This window comes from Odontomachus brunneus, unplaced genomic scaffold (assembly GCF_010583005.1).
Source record: "Odontomachus brunneus isolate Ranch 3 - 2012 unplaced genomic scaffold, Obru_v1 Obru_scaffold_104, whole genome shotgun sequence".
NCBI classification, from domain to species: Eukaryota; Metazoa; Arthropoda; class Insecta; order Hymenoptera; family Formicidae; genus Odontomachus; species Odontomachus brunneus.
This window is the reverse complement of record NW_022639554.1, coordinates 328,029-347,156: the sequence shown is the minus strand read 5'-3', so window position 1 is coordinate 347,156 and position 19,128 is coordinate 328,029. Positions and strand designations below refer to the sequence as shown.

The window sequence follows — 19,128 nt, the reverse complement described above, 5'->3', positions numbered from 1 at the left end:
TCTAGTTATTTCTGCGCAAGATAAAACTTTGTGTCACTTTTATAGTCTTTTGGGATACATAAATCTGTAGCATTATTCTGATTGGTTCTTCAGCTTAAGTTTACGTATTATGGTTACAGTTACGGCAATTTGTGTGCGAAGGCCCTTACCCCTTGTCTACAATCTTGCTTTAATCTTTAAGCCGTAATAAATTGACTAACCACAGTCGATTAAAAAAAAAATTTTAAAAATAATCAACTGTGGTTGGTCAATTTCTTACGGCTTAAGAATTAAAACAAGGTTGTGGACAAGAGGTTAATTGGGATATTGCTTTAGGATTTTTCTAGCTAGAAGAAGACTGACGTGATAGTACAAGTAAAATTCAGTCTGAGGTAGGATTTTAGCCAGATAAATCTTAGTTATGCATACGCGATCAGGTTTACTGGAGGTTCTATCTTCTTCTAGAGCACACAAAACCAGAGCCACATCCTGTCCTTCAGCCAAGATTTACATTCTATGTCTATAGTTACGGCAATTCATGTATGCGAGAGTCCTGAGGGCGCGCGTCAAGGAACTCGCGGGAAAAGCACTCGATGAGAGCACAGCTCGCGAAGGTTGACCACCTCTGCGACGCGTTGTATCCACGTGCGATGAGAAGCGGAGGAAGCGAGCGATCGATACGACATATAGGGTGTGTCTGAAAGAGCTCGGACGAGGCCTGGCGCTGGAGGCCTCTCTCGCGCGAAGGATGTTGGACGTTTCCAGGATCGATGAAGCCGCGAAGAATGCTCGGCAAGCGGCCGTGAGGGACGGCTTGCTTGCCAAAAGTTCCATAAATCGATGAACGGGCGATTCGTGGGCGTGCTCAGGCGCCCACTTCTGGCACGTCTCGGAGAAGCTCGTCGACGTCGGCTAGCAGCAGCGAGTTTATCGCGTTCATCAGTCACGCACGTGTCACGTTTTCTGTCACCGATGTAGTATACAAACAAAGAGGTTTCGCGAGGTAAAACGATATCCGTGCATCCTTTTCAGGGTCGAGAGATAACGTATACATTGCGATAGGTTGGTAGCGAGAGGAGAAAGGGTTATATTCTCCGCGTCGATATTTGGGTGTTGCGTGCTGACGACGTTATCACGCACGCCGGCGATGGGCTGAAGTTAAGGTCGGGATTCTTCCACTCGGTGGATATAGGGGAACGGCTTTCGCGAGATATTCGTGTCGAATATGTATGTTGATTAATGCGGGACTGTGACAGCGAATAATAGGTCGCGTGAGATGCGAAACATGGGCTCAGGGGTGAAGCTTTACTCTCTGGCCGCGCACAAGCCGGCTTCTCAGGATAAGGAATCCGTGATGGTGGTGTTCCAAAATTATCTTCGGGTTATTCCGGGCATTTCGAGACGGGGGAAGCGAGTATTCTCGCATTCGCTCATTATCGCTTTATCGTTGGAACTTCCTCGGGTCTCGTGCTCGGAATAAGGCGAACAGTGTAAATTAATTGATTGTTAAACTCATTCATTGTTAAACGAATTGAGATTAGTCAATTGTTATCACCACGTATGTACGCATTATATTTGTCGCGAGAAGTTAGAAGTGTACCGAGGTGCAAAAATAATGTGCTCTTTCAAATATGGACTGTTGGAGCAAGATCGGAAATCGTTGAAAGAAAACATCTGAAAGAAAAAGCTAATTGGCGGCTTTTCTACTACTAACATATTCATCTAAATCTAAATTATTTTATTTAAGTAGAATAAACAATTCATGAGAAGCTAATTCAAGTCGAAATTTTGGATCTATGTTAAACTTTGTTAAACTTTGAATTCTACAACGCAATAAGAGTTAAGTTAGCAAAGTAGTTTTAATTCTAATGATATAATTTACTCCTATTTTGACCTGATGATGTCAGAAATTTCCTTTTTCCTTTTTCTTAGTGTCAAAATAGGTCGTATTGTAGGCTTCAGAATATCAAAATAAATGTTGAGTGGAATAGCGAAGTTGAAAGTATAATCAAAATTTCGATAGGTTTTAAGAGAATGTATATACCTTCTTGAAAAATATTCTGTGTTAGTACAAGCAAATATGTTATTCGTGTCCGCCGAATAAATATTTATTATTTCTTAGATATATTTTTCTGTCAGTGTAGGTGAGAAGATGCTCCGCGACGTCATTTTTGAACTGTAATAGCTAAAGTTACTCGCTATTAAGACGAAAATAATAAAATCGCTGCAGCTGGTGTTTTAGGAGTAATTGAAATGTCTTTATAGTTCTTTATTAAGACAAACAGTTATCCGTCCAAGAATTTGCTACTTCTTAGAAGTACAGTTTAATTAACGTGCCGTGTTTTACACCTGTTCTCCAACAGACGAATGGATTTGATTTGCACAATTCGCGCACATTAAACCAAATCAGCAATTAAGCTGAACGAGCAAAATCCCGACCAAGTGTCGCTCTCAAAAGGATACATTCCATCACGGCGGTGAAAACGCGGTCGTTTTAAAGTGCATAAAGAATGCATGTTGGTAACGCGTTACTTTAACCTGCTCGGTCTCGTTTCGAGACCCGTTCCACGGCAAAGCGGCGAGAAAGAGTGGGAACCGAGCAGTAGTAAAAAGAAAGACGGACTATACGTGTGTGGAAGAACGTTACATATCAGGAGTGGATTTATTTATGGGAGCATTGGACACTCGGGGCGAGACCGGCGCATATATATGGGGTGTCTCTGGAAAAAAACACGCTTGGTGTATCCCGATTTTGGGATGTGCGTGGGACAATTTCGGGATTTAGTCCTCTCTCTTCGACTCTCTTCGTTCCTCGTTTGCTGTCACGTTCGTCTCTCTCCCAGTTAAAAGTTTTCTCGAGTTAAAATATAAGTGTTGAATATAGAATTATATAGAACTCCCGAATTATTCAATTTCGAGAACCTTCGCGTACTATTTTTGTGTTAATAGAAATTGATAACAGCGTCGTAATTGGAATAAATCTTCATTCAACAGCAATGTTATTGAAACCAATATTTAAGTCATCGAGATAACGTATGATGTATTGGATGTATAATATTGCTATTGAATCGAGAAGATTTACTACAATTACGACGATGTTAGCAATTTATATTGATACAACAATATTTTTTTCATGTCAAGGGGCCACGATAAAATGTTACCTCAAGGGAAGGTTCGTATTAAATATCATTCTTCAAATTTTGGAAAAAGTCGCGGAGAAAAAAGTTAGATTGGATTGAGCAAATTTTTGGCAAAATATGAGCGAGCCAAAAATTTCGGTTGAAGTTATCAGAATTCTGTCCAAGTCAACAAGACTTCCGGGTTAACTTAAACTGAATTCTGATAATATCAACTGGAATTTTCTGGCTCGTTCAGATTTCACTGAAAATTGACTAAATTTCTCTTTTCGTGCAAGTATAACGTGGAAATGGTTAAATTAAATTTTTATTAATTTCACGAGTTTTTATTAATTTCTCTCGCTGAAATTTATTTGTAATTTTTTTTTACTTGTAATTTTACGTGTGCGTTTCGGCGACAGTCAGCGCGCAAATCACACAGATTAGATTCACGTCATTCTGCGTGCAATATTTTCGCACTTTCTTAAAATCGAAATGAAAACTACGCACATACTCGTATCTTAAATTCCCATGTGTCATCGTATATATATCTTCATACTCTTTCTTTCTCTTTTTCTCTAATTAATCTGTCAAGGCTAAGAATACGTGTTTGCACCTTTTGAACCTTCTGCAAATTTCTCCGATTTTTCGACGGCAAATCAACTCTTCGCCGGCAACTCATTGTGGAATACTTTCGGCTATTTCGGGACGACGATATTTCGGCTCGAGGAAACTTCCTTCTTATATACAAAACTTCGGTGCGGATCGAACTTCCTCGCGACGAAATACGCGATACCTCGGAAAAGCTCGGTACGCGTCCCGGCACGCGCGAGTCCACGTCTCCTCGTTCGCTTCGACGGTCGACGTGGCGTATGAAATCCCCTCTTACCGTGTAATAAGGAGCACCTCGAAGCGCGTGTCGTTCCGAAAATGCGTGCTTCTCCTTCTTCGCCGGCCGGCAGGTCCGCAAAGAAAGAAAAGAAACGGGGAACCAGTTTGCTTCCTCCCTTGCTCCCTCTCTCTCTCCAGCGATTATCGATCAGCGGAAATTATATTGTCAATTGTATCGATCGTATCGCTGCGTGGACCCTTTTCTCAAACACTCTCAAACGAGAATCCAAGGTGCCAAGGTACCGCAGAGTGTGTTCACCTGCTGGCGCGCGCGTTACACGTCCACAATTTTGTTTCTCTTCTCTTTTTTGCCGACTCACACGTCGACACGAGCTTTTCGAATCTTCGATCTCGCGTGGAAAGCGGAACCGGCAAGCGTCTTTTCCTGCTTCAAAAGCACCCTCACGCAGAGTCGTCCGAAAGCAGAAGGGCGTTTCGAGTCTTGAATAACGACCTCTCTCTCTCTCTCTCTCTCTCTCTCCACACCACCTCCCCTTAGACCTCGTCTCGCAGTTCAATTCGAGAAACGGCAAAACCACACACTCGTACGAACCGCAAGTCGGGCGGGAACTGAGACGGCGGCGCGCTCTGATGTCGCTAAAAACCGAAAAGCTTTCCTCCCTTCCGTCCTCCTACCTTTCCCTCATCCCTCTCCTCGGCCGCGTCGACGCGCTCGTTGCTTCTTCGTTCCTCTTGCGCTCCGTCTCATCCAGTCTCGCTCGCCGGCGCGTACCGCACTGCACCTATCCTCTTCTCCCCGCCGGCCTCTCTCCCTCACCAGGCGACGCGCCTCTCCCTCCTTTTGTCGCGCTCCCTCCCCTCACGCCCTCCCATCCCTCTTCTCATCCACTTTGCCCTCCCATTCCGCGGCGCGTTCCGACGCGTCTCGTTCCGAGGCGCCTTCGTTCCTCGGAACGCCAGAACCGAGTTTCGATGCTAATCGCTGCGCAGTGCGCTTCGACTCGTCTCGAGGCGATTCGTTCTCAAGTCATTCTTTTTGTTCTTGATTTTTGGCGACTGCGACGGCCGGTTCCGAAGTGTGTTTGCAATTCTAAGGCGCGTCATGAGTTCCCAGACGGAACTCCGCCCGATGCGCTCCTCCGTGCACTCAATCGTCTGGCAGCAGTGTTGCGCCCTGTGGTCGATTGAGATTTTCTTCAATTGAAACAACCGGCCGATCGATCATCAGAATTAATCAAATGTCGTATAAGTGTAGTCGCGGATAAATTAGTCGGCTGATGAAATCAATTGTTGATCAGTGTATGATCAATCATGTCAAAGTTTGATCAATAATTACATAGAATGAGGACATTCTTGTTTTTAAAGTATCGTTTCGTTTTTGGCATGCATACCGAGCGCAACAAATGGCTGATTTAAAGAAAATTATAGTTGTTTCTGGATTCAACCATATTTTTTGTAGTAAAATAATATTTGTAACACGTATTCAAGATTATTATCACATTATGGTAGAATTTAACATACGCGCGAGTAGTCTTCTTGAATATAATTATAACATTTATTTCTCTGTGCGATTATAGTTACAGTATATCAAGTATTTTTTTCTCAGTGAAAATCTTGAAATGAAATGAAATTACATAACGTTAAATAAACATAAGTTATTTGCATCAATGTGTTTCATATATGATTCGACAAAGAAACAATATATTACTGAAAAATAATGTTTATGGATAGAGAGTATAAAATATTGGATTGAGAATATGATACTTTTGAAATGTTGGAAGAGGATATCACTAATATTAAAATAATCATATATTGCGCATTTTATAAGACTATTATAATATTCAAATAAAATAACATTATTGAAATTTCAGACTTAAAAATTCTGACAAAATTTTATATTGTTGCTTATATATGAAACAATGATTGTTCATTTATATTAGTTTTAAGCAAATACTAATCTTTTTTCTGTGCAATTTTATGAATCTGCGAAATTATTTGTGATTTTATACATGGCGATATTGATCAATTTTGATGATTGATTTACCGATTATCCTAGTCCATGAGAATTTTAATCGATTTATGTCCGACACTGTCTCGAAATACGCACATTCTGCGACGAAGTGCGCGTTACCCGGTATGCAGTCGTTCTGCATTACGAAATGAAGCGCTTCGCCGAGTGAATCGATTACGAACGACGCGCTGTTCAAACTTCGAGACCGCCAAATGCATGAAGCCCTTCGGAGCAACCGCGTGCCGGGTGCAATAGAATAACGTTGTGCTCCCCAAAAAGGGACAGTTATCTGAATCGAAATTGTAGTCGTACTCTTTTGACCTGAATTTCCTGAGATCTGTATATTTCAAAGTATGTATATATCAACAGTATGTATGTTTAATACACATTTTGAAATTGAAATCCTATTTAACGCCTCTAAATGGCGGAAAACGTACAAGCTGCCACTTGTGAGTTCTTAAGAGGATCCTCTCGGCAAAGTTAGTAGGTTGAGTGGAATCAAAATAAGTTGACACGCTTCGAAGTATCAAAACAGGCGTTAAGAGGATGCCGAAGTGGATGATGAACTCAAAAAGTGTCGATAACGTAGAGACGGTCGTCACGACCATACTATCTTTTTCGTATATTTTTTAGCTTTTACATTAAGTTGTAAGGGTGCAGAAGTGTTCCTTGAAATTTTCGTCAGCGGAGCAAACAGACGTGTAGCACATACAAACTGTAGAACTTTTGTACCAAGTAAATATTTCAGGAAACTGACAGCTCGAGATGTTAATTTTAGAACTTTTGGTCGATTTCGTCACTGAGAAAAATACTTAGAAATTTATTTGTGGAATATAAAGTTTATTTCTGTAAATAAACTTTATATCCTGTAAATATAAATTTTCAGATACTTTTTCGTCTCAGTGTATCGAGCAATGCTTCAAGTTAGTATTACAAGTTTACACTGAAAAAAAAGATTACGACGATTTGGTAATAATTGTCCAACCTGTGTTATAGGTACCAAATTTTAGTACCTATAACACAGGCTGGATAATTATTACCAGAAATTTTTCTCAGTGTAGAAGAATCATTATTTTACAGCTTTCCGTGGAACATTGCGATGAAAATGAGATTAGACCTCTAAAGCGTCTCGTTTCGAAACGCTTTGATCTGATTTTCCGGGAGGATCGTTTCCACAAATACAAAGCTTGTCGTTTTCAACTGCGATTTATTCTGCGACGTTTTGTGTGTTACATACCAATGGGACACGGTGATGATAGCCAAGTTCACCGTGCCAATTTAAACACCTCTAAGCCACGTAGGTTGTCGCTGACACCTCGTGTGTGTAATATAATCTGTATAATTTGTATCATGTTACTATAAAAATTACGGTGGGAATTTCTGATAAATTTATGACCGCGACGCATGAATGTTTTTCAAGATTAAGGGGGATTCCGAATTTTATATATTTTCAGGTCGAAAAAATAATAATTCGGAAATTTATTTAAGAAAACTATTAAATTAATGATAATTATTTTTCGCAGAAGTGACGTCACAGCATTTATTGCCCGCAGCTTTTGCATATTTCCCCGCGTTTGCATGATTTATGTTTGCACAATAGCTTTAATCAAAAAAATGAAAACGATTTTTTATAAAATAGTGTAGTTATAGTCTCTCTCGGACCAGAATTTTTATTCTCGAGCAATCCAATTTTTTAGCTCATTTTAAAGAGGAAATTAACATTTCTTGTGAAAACTCACTTCTGTTTTTTTTTGCAAAAAAAAGAACTGAAATAACATACTAGTGCAAATTTACACCAATAATTTTTGCCGACTCATAATTCGGCTACGTGCGCGAATGAATCAATTTCAATTTTTTATTTCTTTAACCTTCTAACCGTGCTTTGGGTCTTTTTTGAATTAGAGCAGTTTCAAAGTTCACACAGTTTTTGTAATATTCTAAATACAAATGTGATATTTCGTGACTTTTCGAGTTATTTTAGAAAAAGTCAGTACATATTGTACTAAATTACTTTATATAATGCTAAAATAAAAGATATAAAAAAATATATATGTCAATTAAATAGTGAGTTTTCACCATTGGATCTATTTAGAACATCCCTGAACATCAAATCGTCAAAGTATACCCGAAACGAACACGGTTAGAAGGTTAACATGAAAAAGATGATCAGAAATTTGACGATAATAACGATGGTAATCGTCAATGATCGTCAAGGTGAAAGTCGATGAGAAAGTAATAAAAGAGAGTGAAAAATTTATTTACGCCCTATTCCAAAAAGATATTATTTTGAAGAAAATGATGGAACAAATTTGTACCTCAGCACAATACCTGGCACATAAAATCATAAGTAGTTATTAGTCAGTAATATAACGTTCAATTCTGCATTCTTGGGATTTTTGTGAAATTAACCTAACCTCAATTTTGATTTATCTAATTTTAAAACGTTGGTGGTGACTAGATTACATGTTTTAGAATAAATAGTGTCATCTATATAGTGTCATATTTTATGTGTAATGATTAGACAACGGCTAGACCACAAATCCGATTCTATATCTTAGTGAATAATCTCAACCAGCAACAAATTAGTAAATTAGCCAGAACATTTAATCCAGCCTGTATTAGCCAGCTACTAGCTTTTGGTTCCGGCCGGCTAGTTACATTTCTGTTCGGGTCGCCGTTATTTTTCGCTTCGCGCAAGTACGGAACGACGTCTGCGAGATTCCCCCCCTCCCTCTCTCCCCATTCTCGTCTGAACGAGTTCGGGAGGACGCGCTCTCCTCCCCCGCGCGTCTCTCTCATACTCGGTTCCCCTCCTTCTCTTCGTGTCACTCCATCCTTGTCCCGCCGACCGACCGGCCGCGCGCTCGTTAATTTGCACATCTGCGCCAAATAATGCCACTCATTACCGTCGTAATCTTTAATCGCAACCGCCGGTTACACCCATAGCTCTTAATTTTATCAATACGTGACGTAGACAGCGCGTGTGCAAGTGAGCGCATATTTGCGTGTGTGTAATACCGCTTCTGGAATTTCCTTACGTTCGATGAATCGCATTAATCACGTGTGTATCGCATGCAACCAGAATTCTTCATAATAACGTATCTCGTGACCATTGCGATAACGAGGAGGAACGATATCGCAGGTCGGTTTGGAAATATTTCGTGCATGCATCAATTTAAATTGCTGTGGACGCGAGCAGTCTCGTCTCTGAATAATTCTGAAAAATTACTTCACCGAAGTATATTGTCCTGTTTATCAAATAATGTTCGTTATTGGAAGGTGCACACACACACACACACACAAAGGCATAAAAAGAATCATATACAAATGTTGCTGCAACGTGGTATATATACAGGGTGTCTCAGACCTTCATGATGATCTTTTATGAGAACGTAGAACGGATTGAGGTGAGCAAGAAAGTCCTGTGCCGTTTTGCGATATTCGCAATAATAGTCGAGATATTAATTAAAAAAGATTTGTGAATGATCACGCGCAATATGGTAGATGAGCTCTAGTGGCGCCGTCTGCCGTTGTATACTTATACATTAAGTCAAACTGAACAAAAAAGTCCTTTACCATTTTGTAAACGACCACATAGATTTTTAGATTATTAATTAAAGAAAATTTGTACATTATGGTATACAATCATATATGTAACAATTTTTTTTAATATTTAAAAATCTATGTGGTCATTTGCAAAATGGTAGAGGACTTTTTTGTTCAGTTTGACTTATGCTGCAATTCTAAGCAGAATCATGTCTCGTAACTTGTTCTCGTAAAATTCGCTAGACTTATGAGTAGATTTACAAGCCTATGTAATATCATATATCGTACAATTATTTATAAATATCGTAAATTACATGAAATCGTAGATATTTACGAGTAATTGTATGACATATGTTGCATAGACTTGTAAATCTATTCATAAGTTCTGATGAATTTTACGAGAACAAGTTACGAGACTTACGATTCTGCTTAGAATTGCAGCATTAATGTATAAGTATACAATGGCAGACGCCACTACAGCTCATCTATTATATCGCGCGTGATCATTCACCAATCATTTTTTAATTAATATCTCGACTATTATTGCGAATATCGCAAAACGGCACAGTACTTTTTTGCTCACCTCAATCCGTTCTACGTTCTCACAAAGGGTCATCATGAAGGTCTGAGACACCCTGTATATATAGATCACGGATATTGCAGATGCGTTAATTACCGCAGATACGCACGTACTACGTTTCAGCGTCGCGGAAAGAAACGCGACAACGCGATAACGTGCAGGCAATGAAAGAACGTAATCATATATCTGTCAGTGGCAGCGGGATGTAACGTATAATTAATAGATGTCGCGTCGTATTGATTACTCGACGACTGAAAGGCGTTCGTCGTGTATATTTATCCTGCTGCTAATACGTGGTGCGAATAAACTTGTGTTTCATAAGACGCCACGTTATTATCAGGGAGTATTATTAAGTAGAGCGCTATTAAAGTTATCTCCGTTATGAAAGAATTAGTTCGTTCTCTTCGTAATCTCCGTGTATTTACGCGGCATGAAAAGTGCTTCAAGGAGAAAATATAATGAGATAATTTAAACATGGACTGTGCTTGAAATTAGTGTTGACTTTATGCCACCCAGATTTCGTATGCTATGAAGTACACGGAGAGAATTTTATATTTTTATAATTTAAAGATTACTGTGGCATTTTGTAATCGAGGCGTAGGCTGCCATTCTGTACTGCTATTCCGTAGTAATTGATTGTTCTTTCGTTTTTTCCATATGTTCTATTTATATATTATTATTATAATTTATATTATAATATATTTATATATTTATATTATAAATATATATAAATATATATTTATATTATATATATTTATTATTATAATTATACATTATATCCCGCTGCCGCTGACAGATACATGATTACGTTCTTTCATTGCATGCATGTTTTCGCGTTGTCGCGTTTCTTTCCGCGACGCTGAAACGTAGTACGTGCGGATCTGCGGCGATTAACGCATCTGCAATATCCGTGATCTATATATACAGGGTGTCTCAGACCTTCATGATGACCCTTTGTGAGAACGTAGAACGGATTGAGGTGAGCAAAAAAGTCCTGTGCCGTTTTGCGATATTCGCAATAATAGTCGAGATATTAATTAAAAAATGATTGGTGAATGATCACGCGCGATATAGTAGATGAGCTGTAGTGCTATTTATATTTTAGAAAAAACGGAATGTGCTGAACATTGCTGGAATTGAAAAAATTGCTGTTATTAAATGATGAATTTTACTATGTTTCTCAACAAGACAGGTTTTATTGATAGTTTATTTTTGCATTACTAGAGAAACATAGTGAAATTCAAAGGAATTTAACTGGAAAAAAAATATTTTTAAACTTGTAGTTTTCGTGGACTCAATCGATTTAAATAATTCACTGATTATTTGTTGATCGAATTAATTTATTTTCTTTTTGCTTGTAAATTCAGACCAGCTTCGTACTTTCGCTTTCTTTTCGTTAGATAGTTTAGATACTTTAAATATGAGATATGTGCTTGAAATTAATTTTGAGTTTATATCACTCGGATTTCACATCCTACAAAGTACACTCGGTGCATCTTCTTAGGCTCGATTAATTCGAATTATCTGCCAATTATTCGTCGATCATTGCGAATCAATTCATCTTTATTTTATCTGTTATATTTAGACTAGCTTCATTTCCACTCTTTTCGCTCGAAACGCCGAGTGTCTCATTTCTGTCGGATATCGTCAAAGAATGCAATTAGCCCCGTCATGCGGTTTGACGTAAAACGATACGCGAACGAGCTTCGCGTGGTTGATAACGCGATTAAAAAAGACACGCGGATAGGCGCGGAAATGGAGGAAGACGGCGCGAAAGATCGTTAGATCATCATATAGTACTGCGTACTCACTAATGTTAAACGTTCGTCGCGGAAAACCAGCGTCGAAAGAAATTATCGGGCTTTTAAGGGAGATTGCGTATAAATGCGTGAGAGCGCTGTCATTCGCTTAGTCGTTAGATAATCTGCTCTATATTTAGGTTACTGCGCGCAAAGATGAGAGTGCCAGTCAGGGAGAGAGAGGGGAAAGGGGGAGAGAGAGAGTGTGTGTGTGTGTAAGACAGGAAGGGACTCGAGAGAAAAAGCATCAATATCTCATCCGTTTATACAAATCAAGGCGTAAAGTGCATGCGAAGTATGTCAAAATTGACATCGCGATCAATTGACGGCGGGGGAGAAACGGCGGGAAAGAAGAGAGGGCGGAGGAGAATAATCGCGTGGACTTTCGATATTCAGACTTGGGTCACCGGATAATTGGAAAAAGTATACGTGTAACTCCACAGTAGTTCCACGGATCATCCTCGGATAATGCCGGGTTTGACGTCAGCGTCACGTATACACCGGGAATACGAAAGTTACGCGCGTCACTTGATCGCGAGAGATTGTGCAATCCGAGTAACACGACTATCGCGGTTGCATTCACACAACTCGCTACATTTCGCGGGAGGTCTTCTTCACCAGGCGCTACGAAATTTGCCACTCTTTCTACGTAACGTATAATACGTAGAAAGAGTGACAGATTTTATATGGCGCCTGGTGAAAAAAGTTCTTCCGCGAAGTGTAGTGAGCTGTGTGAACGTGGAGTATGTGAGCGAGCGAGCAAAGGTTTATCTTTTTATCACTTCGTGATTGACGATGATCGAGGATAAAGGATCGAGGATCGCTAAAAATCGCTACTTTATGGCTCTATAATTATCGATACTCGTTAAATTCATCCTTCACGGAAACCTCTCTAACATATTGAACTGCGCTGTATCTGAGTGAGTTTCCGTATCAGGTTTCTGTAGGGGAACTTCCCCCCCGAAAGAAAGTTTCCAATGTACACATGACAATTTGCTTGCCTGATTAGGGACGACTTTGTTAAATACATGAAAAAATATACAATGACGTGAAAGTATTTTAAAGGTTACTACAGAATTTTGTAACCGTAGAGTAGATCGATATTATGTGCACTGAAAAAAATTTAAGGAATAAAAAATTATATTTATATCATATTATACAAATAAATAAATATAAATATTTATATTTATTCGATTAGAGTACTAATAATAATATATATTTACTTAAATTAAAATATATATATTTGCGTATTTGTATTGAGAAAAAATATATATATTGTTCATATAAGAAAATCTACATTTTCTGAAAATCTTAGCTTTCGATAAAAGCAACTGATTATTTTATTGAAATAAAATAATATAAATTTAAGTAAATGTGTTATCAGTATCGAATAAATATTTTAATAAATAATTTTAATATTTTAGATATTTTTCTCTCAATATAGTAATTGAGTCTCCTCCTTTCATTTCTATTTTAGCAATTAAAATGTGCCGTTAAATGATTTGCTATTTTTTAAGGGAAATTAATTATGTCTCTTAGCAAGATACATCTAACTGTCAGTCCTAAACTACACTGTTAAATATTGGAGGGTCAAATTTAAACCAATTTCTTGAGTTAAATAATATTTAGTTATTTTTAACTATCATGTGTGTTAAAATTTACTATTTTAACACAAAACATGTGTTTAAAAAAACAACCACATCTAACCAAACCATTTAAAACAATATTAAGTCATTTTTTACTAAAACAAAGGTTACATTAACGTGCACATAATAAGAAATAAACTAAATTTTAGTCATAATTTTAGTCATACTAAATTTAATACATTTCTTAAGTTAAATTATTTAACTCCATTACATTAGTTAACTTAACGACATATTTAGTAGGAGCAGTGGCGACTTATAGGAATGGTTAAAAATAACTCAAATTGAGCATAATTTGACACTACGGATTTAACAGTGTACCAGAAATACAATAAAAATAAAAAGAATTTATATAAAAAATGAAAAGAATCTATAATATTTTCTCCGCATAGATAGAATACAAAAAAAAAAAGACTAATAGAATAGGAAACAACAAAGTATCGTTGATATAAAATATTTAGATAAAACTTTTGGTCTGATGGGACTCACGTGAAGTCAGCGTGACGATAAAGTTACACAAAGTCACTCACATGAGATATCTTTATTTATTTATATTCCCACACCACACTAATACTACGAACTCCTTTTCGTTTCGATGATAACTATCTTTATGATTATGTGATATGTCTCGATGGCGTATATCGACATGATATCTCGATAAAAAGAGATAATATCGCACGGTCGGTAAAGAAAGATCCAAGGGGGGAGGAGGGACGGTCGACTTCCGCGCATTGCTGCTAATCGTAATTCAAACTGGCCCGTTATCATCGAAACAGAGAGAGAAAGAGAGAGGGGAGGGGGGAGGAGAGGTAGGATAAGGTGTCAAGCGACGTCGACGACGGAGTCATGATCATGCCAAGGTCGGTTGCGATCACGACGATGTCTCGGATATATCAGCAAGACCCAGTCCTTATCGTCGTCTTTGCCTGTGTAAACATCATGCCGCGATTCGTGTTATTGCCATCGTCTACGCGTGTGCATACATGTGTATGCTTTATGTGGATTTCCGTTATCGAGTTGCAGAAACGCCGAGTCGAAATCTCGATCTTACGTTTGACCTCAATATTTCATTTAACGCTCACTTTGATACTCTGATATCCTATAAGGTGTACAACTTTGCTTCCGCCGTTTTCCTATAGATGGCTTTAGCGGTAAGTGGTGGTCGAAATAAATAGATCATAGACATACAATAAACTTGGGCATCTGTCAACATAACCCCACAGAAACATTAGTCGATTTGTGTCTGCATCATAAAGTTATTCTCGACTGAAAATGTCAGTTTACGAACCAAATTCTCGTTATTTGCGGGAGGTTTTAATTTTCTACTTCAATATGAAGAAATCTGCGACTGAGGCTCATCGAATGCTCTCAAATACTTATGGTGAGGCCGCTATTAGTGAAAGAACGTGTCGTGAGTGGTTTCAACGCTTCAAGAACAGTGATTTTGACGTCGAAGACCGGCATAGCGGTGAAAGAGAGAAGGTTTTCGAAGATGCAGAATTGGAGGCATTACTTGATGAAGACTCGTGTCAAAATCAAGAAGAATTGGCACGATCATTGGGAGTGACTCAACAAGCCATTTCAAAACGCCTCAAAGCCATGGGAATCAGAAGCAAGAAAATTGGGTGCCGTACGAATTGAAGCCGAGAGATGTTGAACAGCGTTTGTTTGCTTGTGAACAGCTGCTTGAAAGGCAAAGACGGAAGGGATTACTGCATCGCATTGTGACTAGGGACGAAAAATGGGTTCATTACAACCCCAAGCGCAGAAAATCATGGGGAGTTCCCGGCCATGCTTCCACGTCGACGGCCAAACCGAATATTCACGGCTCCAAGGTCATGCTCTGTATTTGGTGGGACCAGCTCGGCGTAGTGTATTATGAGATGTTAAAACCGACTGAAACAATCACAGGCGACCGGTATCGAACGCAATTGATGCGTTTGAGCCGAGCATTGAAAGACAAACGGCCGCAATACAACGAGAGACACGATAAAGTGATTTTGCAGCATGACAATGCTCGACCCCATGTTGCGAAAGTGGTCAAGACATACTTGGAAACGTTGAAATGGGAAGTTGAAGTCCTACCCCACCCGCCGTATTCTCCAGACGTTGCTCCCTCTGACTATCACTTGTTTCGATCAATGACACACGGCCTGGCTGACCAGCACTTTCGGTCTTATGAAAAAGTAACAAATTGGATCGATTCGTGGATCGCCTCAAAAGATGACCAATTTTTTCGACGCGGGATTTGTACGCTGCCCAAAAAATAGGAGAAAGTAGTGGCCAGCGAATACTTTGAATCATAAATGTATAATGTATCATAATGTGTAGTTTTTTACAATAAAGCCTCGAATTTCGGAAAAAAAACGGCGGAAGCAAAGTTGTACACCTAATATATTAATCCTTCTTTCATTCTATTTGACTAGAGTCATTCTAAGCAGAGTTTGACCATAAGGGAGTAACTTTTGATTGGCCCGCTATGTTTCGTCAAATCCCACACAATATCCAATCACAGTACGCCTATGGCAATAGTTTAGGTTAGGTTAAGAAAAGAGAGAGATTGAAAATATGTCTCTCTTTCTCGCAGGATTTTGAGGAAACTGCGCGTTGTGGCCAAACTCTGCTTAGAGTGACTCTATATTTGACATGTCAACGTTTCCAGGAGTTCCTCTTTAGAACTTACACAAGTGGCGTTTCGTGCATTTTCTGCCACTTAGAGGCTAAGTAGAACTTCAGTCTCCATGTGTCTTAAATATACACTCAAGGTTGTGCTATAGACTTCAGGATTATGTCTACGTGAATTGTTTACGTATTGTTTATGCGATGACACGGTCATCGCATAAACTTTTTTCATGTAGACTACAGCAATGTTTTCGTTACAATGTAAACTACGCGCGTGAACATTATCAATTATATTAAAATATATACAGAAAAGTAATTTTAAATTTCTCAAAGTAAAATCGGTAATTATGAGACATTTACCGTATCTGCTTTGGTTATTAATTATAAATGCAATGTTCAAGAGAGACAACAAATTGTGTAATTTTTATTTCGTTATGTGATAAATTGGTGAATTTGACTCTACTGGTAAGAATGTAACCAGAGAATTCTGTGGATTTCAACTTGTTTGGGAAACAATATTTATAAATTTACATTAGATATATTTAATCTTTAGAATCCTGATGTAAATTTGTAAACATTGTTTCGTAAACAAGTTAGAATCTATAAAACTTTCTGATTACATCCTTACTTACACAGTTAAATATATCAGTGTGCTGCAGTGCTTAAATATATTATACACTGTAAAGAAAATTGCAAATGTAATGTTTTTAAAATAAATAATAAATTGCATGAGTTGCAATTATCATTTCAACGTTCGTATTTATATAAGAATTTTAAAGATCAAATAAAACTTTTTCTTAATTTATTTTATAGCGAGCCATACGTTCTTCTAAACGACAAATTTACTTTATGAATAAACTTTATACCCCACAAGTAGATTTTCAAATATGTTGCTCTCAATGTGAGCGTTTTGGATACACTAAGGAAAAAATATTAGGTTGATCTCCATAAGTTTTTATGGATTTTTAAACAAAATTGAAATACATTTTGTTTCTGTTAAAAATAATTTTAATCAATAACATATGCATCATTCTCTGTTCGATATTTTGCCATCTTTCGCGTAATTTCATAATTCCCTTTTCGTAAAGCTCTCCTACTTTTCCGACGAAGAAACGTTTCAAGTGATTTTTCACATCTTCCAAAAAAGCGAGCTTTGTACCATCAAGAGAGTTCTGTAATGTGCTAAACAGATGATAATCGGAGGAGACAATGTCGGTTGAATATGATGAGTAAAGGAGCGTCTACATTGGAAGTAAGTAGTAAGAAATAAGAAGTAAGAGTAAGAAATTGACCATAATTGATTATTCTTCTCACATGCGACTGTGGTTGGTCAATTTCTTACTCTTAAGCGTCATCTACAATATGCGAAGTAAGCTTGAAGTAAGAAGTAAGCCGTAAGAATTAACCAATCATAGGCGATTATTTTTATAATAATCGACTACGATTGGCCAATCTACTTCTTACTCCAAGCTTACTCCGCATATTGCAGACGACGCTTTACTTCCTACTTCTTACTGCTTACTTCCAATGTGGACGCCCCTTAAAGCAAAACATTCCGACTGAACTTTAACAATTTTTACGGAAATAAAAAATGCACCGGATAGACTCATTATTGCCTTCCATTTTCAAGCTGCAACAAAGACAACTGTATTCTTCCTTAAACACTATCGCTCATATCATAAAATATATTCTGAAATCTCAACTATCGAAGCATACACATAGATAGTCAACTATGTATATGGCCAACCATTCCTCTAATACTACACAGAAAAAAAGGTTTGGTTGAATTAATCAAATATCTGGTCGAATATGAATGATCCAGAAATTCCGATTGAAATAACCTGAATTCTGTTTAAGTCAATCAAACATCTTGTTAACTTAAACAGAATTCGGGTTACTTCAATCGGAATTTCTGGATCGTTCATATTCGACCAAATATTTGATTAATTCAACCAAACCTTTTTTTCTGTATAATATACGAGTGCCAACTGGAGAAAAATTCGCACGAATTTATGAATCAACCTAATACTTTATGACATATGCAGATGTTAGAAAGTTCAAGGGTCGAAATATCTCGGGAAGTTCCGACGACTCGGTGTGATTCACAGTCGCGGGATTTGCGCGCGATAAACTCCGCTCAGGTCCGACACGGATAGATTTTCCTCGTTCCATCGTCGGGGCGCATTTTCCCATCGAGCTTTTTCGACGGGATCGCAGGAGAAAACTCGGGGCTTCAACTCGAGCGCATTTTTCGCTCCTCGGCGGACGGATAGATAATTGCGTGCGACAGAATTCGCGATAGTCATGCGATCCTTTCGTTTCCAAGTAATTATCGCGTTATCAAGAGCCTGCGGCTCGCTTTCGAGGGTGGCGGAAGAGGAGGAGAGGAACGGGGATATGATGGAAGAAAAAAAGAAACGCACCACGCGGGGACGATCGATAAATCGTCGGCGTTCACCGTGTGTTCGCCTGTTTGCCACATGTGTGTCGTGCGGCGCGTTCCTCGATAATTGCACATTTTTTCGCGTAATTACGTGTGCAAAATCGCAAAATGCGTCTCAGGAATCTCCTTAGTACGCTGTATATGCAATTAGCAGTCACGCAAGCGATTGGCGAGCAGCCGCCGCGACGAGGAAAAAAGGAACGCTAGTTGGACGTTCTTGCGATTTACGGCGAGATTCTGGCGTCTGAGCGAGATTTATCGTTTCGTGGATTTCTTTCAAACGCTGGTACACGCTGGAAAGCAAGGTACAGCGCGGAATATTCTTATTCATCACGTATCTGTCTGGTGCTTTGAGGAAACAAGCGTCTAACGTCGCAATCGCGACGTGATCAGAAATATGTTGACTGTTATGTTACAAGATATCGCAAATATGTATATGGAAAGAATTTTATAGTAAAGATTACTATAGTATTTTGTACACAAGAGAGAGAGAGAGAGAGAGAGAGAGAGAGAGAGAGAGAGAGAGAGAGAGAGAGA

General features: G+C 38.5%; 1 protein-coding gene across 2 annotated transcripts in view; it reads right to left on the bottom strand.

The window, feature by feature from the left end:
• The window catches only part of LOC116849058 (putative glutamate synthase [NADPH]), a 64,497-nt gene that overhangs the window by 37,874 nt on the left and 7,495 nt on the right, over positions 1-19,128 (bottom strand). Inside the window, exon 1 of one of the 2 annotated variants that reach the window (XM_032825835.1) lies at positions 4,623-4,641. The exons of the other annotated variant lie outside the window; for it this stretch is intronic. The gene's annotated coding sequence lies outside the window, so the exon portion shown is untranslated. Of the gene's footprint in view, positions 1-4,622; positions 4,642-19,128 lie in introns of those variants that run through there. 2 annotated transcript variants of the gene reach the window in all.